This window comes from Brienomyrus brachyistius, unplaced genomic scaffold (assembly GCF_023856365.1).
Source record: "Brienomyrus brachyistius isolate T26 unplaced genomic scaffold, BBRACH_0.4 scaffold33, whole genome shotgun sequence".
NCBI classification, from domain to species: domain Eukaryota; kingdom Metazoa; phylum Chordata; class Actinopteri; order Osteoglossiformes; family Mormyridae; genus Brienomyrus; species Brienomyrus brachyistius.
In genome coordinates this window covers 1,722,998-1,734,890 of record NW_026042308.1, presented here as the reverse complement: position 1 = coordinate 1,734,890, position 11,893 = coordinate 1,722,998, and the positions used below count along the sequence as shown (strand labels likewise).

Sequence of the window (11,893 nt, the reverse complement as noted above, 5' to 3'; positions counted from 1 at the left end):
GTCACTTAAAGCAGATGCTGGAGAATAACATCATTCAGCCCTCGAATAGCCCTTGGGCAGCGCCGGTGGTTCTGGTACGGAAGCGAGATGGTGGCCTTCAGTTTTGCGTTGATTATCGCAAATTGAATGATGTTACCCGTAAAGACACGTACCCCTTACCCCGAATTGATGATGCGTTGGATAGTTTGAGCAAGGCTTGCTGGTTTTCTACATTGGATTTAGCCAGTGGGTACTGGCAAGTCGAGGTGGATCCAAAAGATAAGCATAAGACGGCGTTTATCACTCGTCAGGCCTTTTCCAATTTAATGTGCTGAGTTTTGGCCTGTGTAACAGTCTGAGAACTTTTCAGCGTCTCATGGATTTAGAGTTGGCGAGTCTTCAGTGGACTACTTGTTTGGTGTACTTAGACGATACAATAATATTTGGCCGTACCTTTCAAGAACATCTGGACCATGTGGATGAGGTTATAACGAAATTGCGTCAGGCTAATCTGAAGGTTAAACCGGCAAACTGTAACTTGTTTGCCACAGAAGTGCAGTATTTGGGTCATATAATATCGGCTAGGGGTGTGAAAGCTGATCCGGCTAAAGTGGAAGCTGTGCGCCAGTGGCCTGTGCCTAAAAATCAGACAGAGTGGAGGAGTTTTGTGGGCCTTGCCTCTTATTGTAGGAGGTTTATTCGGGGTTTTGCTGAACTTGCTCGTCCTCTGCTCCAGCTGACCGAGAAGGGCAGACGGTTTACATGGACAGAAGCTTGTCAGGCAGCATTTGAACAGCTCAAACTTAGTTTGATGTCTGTACCAGTCCTGTCTTACCCCGGCCGGGTCGGGGACACGCTAATGCGGACGCCCTCTCTAGAGTGCCCGCTTTTCTGCCAGTAACCTCAGACTCACCGCCAGCTACCCAGGAAAAAGGGGGAGAGGTGATATGTGCTGTGAGAGAGGTGTGTCAGGAGGCAGTGGCATGTCAGGAGGAGTGTGATGAGCTGGGGCAGGATCAGCAAGGAGATGCTGAGCTGCGGGAGATTTTTGCTTTAAAGGAAGGGAGGGCAGGTAGTCAGCCTCCAAATGAGTTGTGGAAATATGCATCAGTGTGGGATCAGTTGCAGGGTTCTAGGTTGGTACGATATCCACCTTTGCATTCTGATGCAGCAAACCAAGTCCAGGTTGTTATCGACAAGTCTTTGGTGCCAGAAATTTTGAGGCAGTTGCATAATGCTACCACTAGGGGTCATTTGGGAATACAAAAGTTGCAAGCAAAGGTGAAAGATCGCTATTATTGGCTGGGATGGTTTGGGGATGTTAAGAACTTGTGTTGGGAGTGTGTGGATTGTGGTTCTCGGAAAGTGGGGGGGAAACAGGGGTGTGCCCCGCTGCAGTCTGTTGTAACTGCTAGGCCATATGAACGGGTAGCATTGGACATTTTAGGGCCATTACCGGTAACTCCAGGGATAAATATGTACATTGTGGTCATTGGGGATTATTTCTCAAAATGGACTGAGGCATTCCCTCTTCCTAATCAGGAAGCTTCCACTGTGGCCAAGGTCTTGGCGGAGCAGTGGGTCTGTCGCTTGGGGGCCCCTCGCTCTATCCATACAGATCAGGGCCGAAATTTTGAATCAAATCTATTCAACGAGGTGTGTCAATTGTTGAACATTCAAAAGACTAAGACATCAGCTTATCACCCCCAGTCAGATGGGATGATTGAGAGGTTTAACAGGACATTGTTGGCAATGTTGTCTCTCTTTGTGGAGGAAAATCAGTCCAATTGGGATGTTTTGTTACCTTATGTGATGATGGCTTATGTAAGGAATAATTGACGATGGGCCGTTGAATTATTAGAAAATAATGCACACCCGAGGTGGTGATGTGGCCACGACGCGAAGCGGAGTAGCCGTTACACCTCGGGTGTGCATTATTTTCTAATAATTTAACGGTCCGGAGTCAATTATTCCGCTTATACTACGGTTGCCACACCTCAAGACATCGATCAGATGATATATTTCAAGGGATTCGTCCGGTTTTTCTACTTAAATCGCTATTGTGAGTAGGATTATTTCTTCCGCATCTCATCCAACGACTCTTTTGCTAGTTCCAAAACATTATTTTAAAGCTGGCAATGGAGGCTTGAGCCGTTGATTGCAGACTAATGCAGTTAATAATGAAGTTATTAGAAAGAGAGCGAGAGAGACAGAGACACCGATAAATAGAGAGAGAGAGAGAGCTTGTGTGAATTAGGCTACCTTTGTGTGTCCCTCAACAGTGTTCTGAAGCACCGTCTCTAAACTGTAAGTCTGCTTTAAGATGCAGCGCTGTTATTACCTCGCTAGTGAGAAATGTCATGTGTAGCCTTTAAGTTGGTACACTAGGCTAACTAATACTGCTGCAGCCCAGTTGTTGAAAGTTTCATATTCACCGTAAATATTAAAATTTACTTTCGGAAAATCGTCTGTCATGTTGTTGTTTTTGTTAGTCCTGTGTGCTGTATAGGTACTGTATGCTAATTTCCGTTATTACAGTTAACTATGCGAAGTGATATGGAACTGTAATGCAGTCAAGAGAGCTACCTGGAACTACGTTCGCCGTGCGTTTATCTGAAAAGAATTGCACACCTCAGAAAGTTCGTCAGCCAATCAGATTCAAGCATTCAACAGTCCCGTAGTATAATGGAGTAGTATTCACTCTAGTACTGGGGTTACACCGTACAAGGTTGTTTTTGGGCAAGAGATAGTGTTGCCAGTGGATGTTATGTTGAATCTCAACGAGGGGGAAAGATTTTCCTTTGTAACGGAATATGTGGCCAGACTAGGGGACATATTGTCCACAGTGGTGGGAGCAGTGAAATGTCATCAGGCAAGAGCTTCGGGTAAGCAGAAGCAAGCGTATGACTTTAGAGCGCAAGTCAAGTACTATTCAGAGGGGAACTGGTATGGGTTTGGAGGAAGGCTAGAAGACGGGGGTTATGTCCAAAGTTACAGAGGAGGTTTAAGGGTCCATATAAGGTGGTGGAAAGGATAACGGAGGTATTGTATCGAGTGGTACCAGTGGAAGGGGGAAGTGAGGTGGTGGTGCATTTTAATCGACTTAAACCATTTCTCTCTACTGTAACAGAGGCTGCCAATCAGGAGGGCAGACACCAAGTGATGCCTGTTGGTACCCTGCCTGAGCTAAAAGATTCCCCCCCTGGTGGTGGCTATCCGCAACCACGGCCCTAAGTAGAAAAGGGTGGCGAGATGGAGGGGGGGGTGCCAGGGCTAGAAGTGTGGGCAATGGCAGCGAATCGGCCAGAAGAGGCAAGTGCAATTGGACCAGGGCAGCAGGGGGAAGGGGACCAGCCTACCTGAACCTGGCGGAGCCGAGCCCGTAAGGTCCCTCCAGAGCCACACAGCGATGGGTCTGCTGCTATGCATGGGGCCAAGGAACAAGAACGGAGGGAAGGGGCTCCAGTTCAGAAGACTCGTCTGCGACGTCAGAGGAGGCCACCAACATGGTCCAAGGACTATGAAATGTTGTGACTCAAGGACGAGTCTGCCCTAAGGGTGGGGGGAGTGTAATTTTGATGTGTGGGGGGGTGAGGGATGGGCGTGGAAGGTAATAGTTAATTAAGTGGCCACACCTGGGTTGTGAGGGATCTGGGGTTAATAGAGGGAGTGGGAGGCGCGTTAGGGAGATTTGGTCTGGTAGGCACCGTACGGGTGGGGTCCGGGAGGGAGGTGCCGCTCGTATGCCGTTTAGGGCTGCTGGCTGTGAAGCCAGAGAGTGGGCTGTAGGGACAGTTCCCGGTGCGGTAGGGCGAGGACAGTCAGGACAGTGGGGGTAGGAGGCTATGACCACTGCTTAGACGGGGTGGTTGATAGATGGGAGTAGCGGCACCCTCATTGGGACGGATTGGGGTGGGGGGGGGGGAATTCCCTTTCCGTGGGACGTTCTAGGTGACGGACCGGTGTGATTGTTCCTTCCCCGGGGGAGGGTCCTGATCCCTGGGGGGGAGGGGGTGTTCTGTTTTAACTATGTCTTTATTGTATGTGTGTTCTGTGTGTTTTAAATGCGCAGTGTAACCGCTTAGGGTCGGGACAGGACTATATACAGTAGGCGGTTCTGGTCCCGTAACGCTTGCCTGTGCCCGAAGTGTGGGGATTACTGTGCATTGCAGTGCTATTGGTGTGCCGTGCCCTAATAGGGATGTTGTGTGGTGCGGGATTTACTGTGTGGTAGCGTGGGTTAATAACACACACTTGAAAAGGGGTGGTGTGCTACGGGGAGAAAGCGGGACCGAACTCTTTGTGAATCCAGATCCGACCCGATGGGTCGCTGCATGAATTGTACTGAATAAAATTATCTTTGTAATTGTAGCTGCAGTCTGGTGGTGATCTGTTCTCCGTTTACAGCCTCTGACGCTACTGTAGTTTGGGTTCGTTACAATATCAGTTCGATGACTCGCATATTCCCTATAATATAGGGTCTATATTTTCCAATTTTAAGTTTTTTTAATGTTTATAACCTTAGATCTATGCAAACCATTTCGTATATATCCAACAACACAGTACAATTATGGTGGATATCTGGTTTATTACAGTAAAACAATGTAGATTTTATGTACACTGAATGTAAAATTAAAGTTAATGAAAGCAAAATTATAGAAAACAGCTGTTGTGCCTTCGATTTACTAAAACACATGTTGGTACAATAAAACCATTAAAATTTTACAGATAAAGCATATGACCATCCATCCATCCATCCATCCATTTTCCAAACCGCTTATCCTATTGGGTCGCGGGGGGTCCAGAGCCCATCTCGGAAGCAATGGGCACGAGGCAGGGAACAACCCAGGATGGGGGGCCAGCCCATCGCAGGGCACACTCACACACCATTCACTCTTACACATGCACACCTAGGGGCAATTTAGCAACTCCAATTAGCCTCAGCATGTTTTTGGACTGTGAGGGAAAACCGGAGTACCCGGAGGAAACCCCACGACGACATGGGGAGAATATGCAAACTCCACACACATGTGACCCAGGCAGAGACTCGAACCCGGATCTCAGAGGTGCGAGGCAACAGTGCTAACCACTGCACCACCTGCATATGACCAAAAGTTTAATTTCAGTAAAAATACAGAAAAGAAATTGACCAGTTTCACTGAAGGGGTTTCTTTTATTTTACAAACTGTGCGTAAAAATATGTTTATGCAATGTAGTTTTGATAAACCTTTTCTGTCATTTAACATAAGAGGAAAAAAATAATTATACTGTAGTCAAAATGGCTGATATAAAATGGTTTAAAACTGTGAAAAAAATTTAACCTTTTTTTACAGTGTATACTTCCAGTCAGAAGGTACCACACTGGAAGATACGGATTTCTGAAATAGCAAAGTTAAAGGTTGACGAATAATATCCCTCATCTCTTTTAAAACTATAGGTAAGATGCTGTTTTGATATCCTGTCTAGGGTTGGAGTGTAACAGTATTCACGGGAAAGGGGAATGGGATAAAGGAACAAACAGGGTGAGGGCAAGAAGGGAACACCAGTGGACAAAGGGATATTTTTTTTATTTTCATTTTTTTTCATGTATAATACTGACACTGAACAAATAACCCGGTGCAAAAGACTTTGGGAGTGACCACAGCCAAAATAACAAACAAAATCCCCAACTATCAAGTGCGACCCACAGCTAATCTCACCTAAGTGCAAAAGAAAAGGAAACCAAAAGACAAACATTCCACCTCACTCCCTGACCAAATAAACAGAGTCCAACACACACTTGCAAAACAAAATAGCAGTCACTGCCTACACAGCAATACAATCACAAATACATAACTTACACACAAGTCAAAGCAACGAGGGGGCTAGTGAAGACGTAAACCAAAGAAAACCAAGCGGGGAGACAGCAAGCCAAACTGAGGTCGCGGGGGGGACCGGAGCCTGTCCTTGGAACAACAGGCGTAGGCAGGAACCAACCCTGGGCAGGAGTCAACACTCTGCAGGGCGCAAACACTCACAACTCAGATTTGCCAATTAACCTACCCTGCGCACTTTTGGACTGTGGGAGGAAACCGGAGCCCCTGCTGGAAGTCTTTCCCCATTCACCAGATTATATTGCCAGAAGACTGAAAATTAGATATCAAATACTAGAGTGACATAAAAACAAAAAACAAGTTTGCTTGTAATGAGAGGAAAAACAGAAGATTATCTCTTTTTATATTTTGAAAAAACATTTTAACATTTATCCAACCGGTCCAATGGTTTAATACTTCATACAGCAGCATTTCTAAACTCATTCCTCAGCCCACCAGACAGCTCCACGTAATTGGTCTGTCCCAGATCCCTGCATGCATGAACCAAACAGTCACCTTTTACTGCTGTGCTGAGAGCTTGGACAGAGCAAAACTGTGGATCTTTGCAGTAGGGTCCAAGGACTGGGTTGAGAAACCCTGGCATAGAGGAGAATGCAGTGAGAGCCAAGAAAAAAAGAGATTAGAGAGGAAGGTAAAATGCTTCCATTAACATGGCAAATAAGCTTCAAGTACAGACCCTGTGCTTCCATTACAAACAAAAAGCCTGTATGACCCTCCTAAACACACAAGTCAGATTAACTTAACCACGGGAAATAAGCATAAAACTTGGCAAAGACTAGACTATGAAAAGGGAAGGTGAACATCATACTTACACGAACTTCTGCTAAAGCAAATGGACAAACCCCTTTTAACTGAATCAAGTTACTTAAAAAAAAATAATAATGCAAAAATAAATCAATAAAAATTAAGAAAAACACAATCATGCTTTGAACCAGTACTGCAGTCAGTCCTAAATGTTCCCATGACATTCTTTTCGTCACGACGCACACTCGGTACATACTGGTTAAAAACCATTTATAATCCTTCATGTACCAGTCTATGATGGAGCACCCCAACCTGGGCCGCCCATCCAACATGGCAGATTTCTGCCCCCTGGCCCCGGAGACTAGCAGACCAACCTCTGGAAACAGGGAACCAGGGGGACATGGGCCGCTGACTGGATGGGCGACTCCAGAATGAGGTGAAGCAGAAGGTAGACTCCACAGCAGAGGACCGAGGAATGTAGACCAAAACCAGGGAACCTGAAGTGGCAAGAACACAAACCAGGACAGACATATAAAACCAAAGCAAACGCATCAGTGGCACAGCCCACCAGCTTGTGAAAGATGGCTACCTGGCATCATGAATCCCTTAATCAAAAACCTTTGTGATGGCAACTTTGCCACCCAGGACTGATCCCTTCTAAACACCTCAAGTTTCAATGCAAGGTTTCCGAAATGTTTTGAAACATTAGTCCATGTGACTGCTGTGGTATTGTTCCAGGCAGGGAAAACAACTTAGGAGAAAATTTCCGTGCATGTTGGGTGTTTGTGGTACTGTTGGGCTGAGGGGGTAATTGAGTGACTATTAACCTTTGAAATCCAATTATATTATTTAAACAGGTTAGTAGTTAGACAGTGTGATTTAGATGAGGACAAGGATGTTTTATTGTCATTACAAAACGTGTTCTACATGAAGGGAACAAAATGAGGCACTCAGATCCGGTGTATTAGCAATAATAAAATAGAAATAAAATCGAAAGAACAATACAATGAATAATATGGTAACAATTAAAATAAAATAGAATAAAGACATTAAGATAGATTCCATTAGGAGAATTTAACCATGGATGTAAAGTGAGCAGGTGTGAGTGTAGCAGAGATTACTTAGGTCTGTGTGTAATAAAGTATATGTGACACTGGCTGAGGAAGCAGCAACGTGTGTGTGTGCAAAGTCACAGTAATAACCTGCAGCACTGAGGGATCTATTGCAGCGAAGCCCTGACATGTAACACTGGTGATGAATGGCAGTGTTAGATATAGGTATAGTGAGGTACTTATAATTATAGTAGGTGTAGGATCAAGGTCTGGATTAGATTTAGTTAGAAACATACAGGGCAAATCTAGATAACACATACACACACAGATTACATATAAATATAAATTTAGGGGCAGTGTGTAACTCAGTGTGCTAAGCCTGTGATCAGAAAATAGCCCACTTTAGCCCAGCCTGGGCACATCTGTGGGTCCTTCAGCAAGGCCCCCAGCTCCCTGGGTGCCACTATGACTGGCTGCCCGTCACGGCCAGCTCACTCTGAGCAAGTTGGGGGAGGCAAAATGAAAATATCTTGATTGGGATCAATAAAAAGTGTTAATTCTTATCCTACGGTCTGAGCATCCGGTCAATCCAAGTACATAGAGTGGTAATGTGGACAATGCTGCTTGCATTTCCGGCCCAGCAAGGCCTGCTGCTGCTCCACAGCTATATATATTCAGCACTGACCTTTTTCCATTCAGTGGTTGTTAAAATAACTTTGTGTAGCCTAGTAATGGTGTAGTGCAATATTCTTTGGTTTGTAATATAAGGGATTAAATAATATCTTCCAAGTGACATACAGGCCCTCCACATTTTCAGTGAAAGGAGACCAGAGAGCATGAAAGCTCTTCCTACATCTGCTGTATCTCAGATTTTCAATAGGTAACATAGAAAACACATCTTTAACCTATTGTCTGAAGGCAGGGGGTCTGGAGGACTTCCACTGTGTGAGAGTTGTTCTTCCACCCAGCAGAGAGAAGGCTGTGGCTCTGGCCTGTGAGGCGGTGTATTGTTTTTCTGCGGGGAGATGTGAGTATCGGGTGAGACTCGACTCAAAGGCAGCCACTTTGAGACAGACGTGGACTTTAAGGAAACACAGACTACACATGGAACAGCAATGACTGAGCTGGGGAACGCAGTGAGGGCAGACATATTTATACACAGCACACTAATCAGCGACAAAACAGGTGTACAGGGTTAGGATGGAGAACTATAATGGGATACAGGAGAATTAGGAGGGTTACAAAGGGCCAGCAGCGCCCTCTGCTGGCATGAGTGGGAGGAGACATGAAAAAATAAGAGATTACAGATCATGACAGGAGCACCAAGCACAGCAACAGTGGGGTCATGCTCAATTATCACACCACATATATGAGAAAACATTATGAAAATCTGTTCCCAAAAATTGTTCAAACATCAGCATGACCGAAACATACGACTGGTTGTATCTAGGCTACACTGGCACTGACAGCAGAGTGTAACAAATTACCAGCTACGACACATATCTGCTGATTCAGAAGAAAGACAAGTTGAAGAAACAAAGTGGTTAATTGACTATTGTATAATAATCATGTAATACATAATATGTCACGATGGGAAGAGGGACAATCCAAGGGCAGCCTTGTGGGTTTTATTGCTGAACCAAAAGACATGAATAGAACCCAAGAGGAGGAGGAGAGCACAAATAGGAGGGAGGGAGGAAGGAATAAGCAGGAGGAGTCGGGGAGAACCTACTAACACGGGGAGCAGAGAGGGGTCCTCCTCCTTTTTGGGTAAAACTAATTGCTTGTGACATGGTAAGAGGCAACTTCTTTCTTGAGAGAATTTCTTTAAAGGGCAAGACAACCAAAGCTGTAAATCTAACAGGAAAAAATAGCCTTTGTATAATTCTATGTGAAGACCCTCTGGGCCAGGCGCCCTGCCGCTCTGCATTGTTTTCTTTGCATGTACAACTTTGTACTCCATAATTTTAATATTTTATCACGAAGCCTGAAGAGCAATATGAACTATATCATGCTTTAAGTAATTGCCATTATTAGATTTAAACACAGTCATAATCCACAGCAAACTGTACTTACAGCCTTCATCCTGCTCTTCAGTCTCTGACGTGCTGCATCTAAATGGGGACTTGTCAAAAAGCCAAGTGGAGCTGTCATGAATGAAGGCCTTGTTCAAGCTTCCCCTGCCTGACAGCAGGTTAGTCTCTCATTTGACTAAAGTATATTTAACTTCTACAGAACTTTGCAGGCTCATCTAGGATGGAGAATTTCTGCTGCTGAGCGCATTAGAAGAGATTCTCAGAGGGAGATACGAGTCCTAGGTGCCTGCTGGGTACATATTCAAGACAGAGTTAGGACCGACTTCAATAATTCTGCAATAAGTCTCCCAGATTACGGGAAAAAATTGTATTTTACTGAAAATTTCATTTATGGAATTTTAACTTAGACTTGGTCAACAGCCATGTGGATAAATTTCAGAACTACAGACGGTCTGTGGGTTGGGGGGGACAGGCAGGTTGGCAGGTGGGGGCACACTGAATGTTCCTAGGGGTGTGGTGGGTGTGCTTATATTATTTACAGGAGCCGAGGCTAACAAAGGCACTAAACTGCACAAACAGCCTCCTGTACGAAGTTTTACATGAAAAGGGGCCATGGGCTTGTTGGCGCTATGTTTCTTAGCAGACTGACTAATACAGCCAACTGGACCCGTCTACCTCTTCAAAAACATCCATGCAGAGTTTCCTGCCTGTTTCTGACAGCTTTCACTGTTTTTCTTTTTTGCTCCATTATCTTGACCTTTACAATCTGGAGGATTGCTACCCTCCAACTAGCTGTTTTGGGTCAAAATGGCCCCATCTGCGTTAATTTGCATCATTAATTACAGCATAAATCGATACATTCCAGATGAATTTTTAAGGTAATTTCAACAAAAGTCTGTAAAATCATTTTCGACCACCATGTGACACCACAAGCAGTTAGGCAGAACTGAAAATATGATGTTAAATGTATCACAGTGCAATTGTTTTAAAAATAAATCAATGACTTTGCATGACTATTTTTGCACGACAGATTTAAATTTCATGTTTATAGTTCAATTTTATGTTATATAAACAAAATAATTTTTAATACAGTGCATTTTATAATTAATTCAACAGCACCCATGTTCAATCCACTTAAGTTTGGAAGGTGTATTGGAAGGTAACGCAGATATTTCTTAAGTGGGCATCCAGAGATATCGTCCCCCCTCCAAGCACCCCTTTTCTCCACCAGTTCTGTATGGAGCTCGACAGGAGGAATGGAGAGGTAGAGAAAGGGGTTAGTTTCACACATAATGTAATACAAAATAAAGAGTAAATACAAGTGCCATGAAGCAGATTTGAGCTCCAGCAGGCCTCGACTTACAGTAAAGGAATTGTAAGGCAGACATGCTAACAAAACAGCTTTACATTCCCAATTCCAAACCTTAGAGTGACAACGGCTAAAAAAAAACCTTAGCTATAAGCAGGAATGAAACGTTGTGAAAAGCCAAGACTCCACATGAACATGTTCTCCCCTTGCAGAGTCACATCACGCATTTGAAGTGTTCCCAAGTGTTTGTGTGTTTTAGGTTCCTGTTAGTGAGGGGTCCTTTGCCGTTCTGTCTGACATCCAACAGAAAGTCCACTGTGTCTCTGTAACTTAAGCTGAGTCAGTGTACGTGTGTGGCTCAGTAGCTCAAGTATTTGGGCTTGTAATCCAAAGTTTGCTGGTTTAAATCCAGCTTCAGATGGATAAGTGTATGTTTATGGGCCATTGAGTTATGAAAAATAATCAATGTAGTGAATCACTATATTCTCAAATTACTTGTTGTACTTTTATGAACAACACTATTTATTAAAGAAACAAATCTGCATTGGCAGAATGAAGAATTAAAAATGAAAATATACTATCATTTAAGATACTGTGGAAAACTGAATTTAAAATATTTGTAAATTGAAGGAAGTCCATTAACTTAAAACCGTTTTTTGGTGGATTCTTTTTTTTTTTACAGTGTATGACACGCTTGAATTCACTGAGCTCAAGTGTATGTGAAAATTAATATATTTACATCTAGTATGTTTCATGGCTTCACTGTATTTCCCACTGCAATGATCAGTTTCATCTAACTGGTGATGTTAAAGGCAGAGCTGAAATTTAGTTTAGTCATGACCTCAAAATTTAATTGAGTAGGTATTCTATACAACCAGACGGAACTGCTGGTTGGGCTGG

At 43.9% G+C, this 11,893-nt stretch overlaps 1 long non-coding RNA gene across 1 annotated transcript; it reads right to left on the bottom strand.

The window, feature by feature from the left end:
• Nucleotides 1-6,702: 6,702 nt before the first annotated feature.
• LOC125721519 (uncharacterized) lies at nucleotides 6,703-10,003 on the bottom strand. Its single transcript, XR_007385796.1, has 4 exons — nucleotides 9,725-10,003; nucleotides 9,381-9,473; nucleotides 8,554-8,663; nucleotides 6,703-7,093 (listed from the first exon to the last, which is right to left on the bottom strand). It is a non-coding gene; the product is annotated as an uncharacterized LOC125721519 (long non-coding RNA).
• Nucleotides 10,004-11,893: the final 1,890 nt, after the last annotated feature.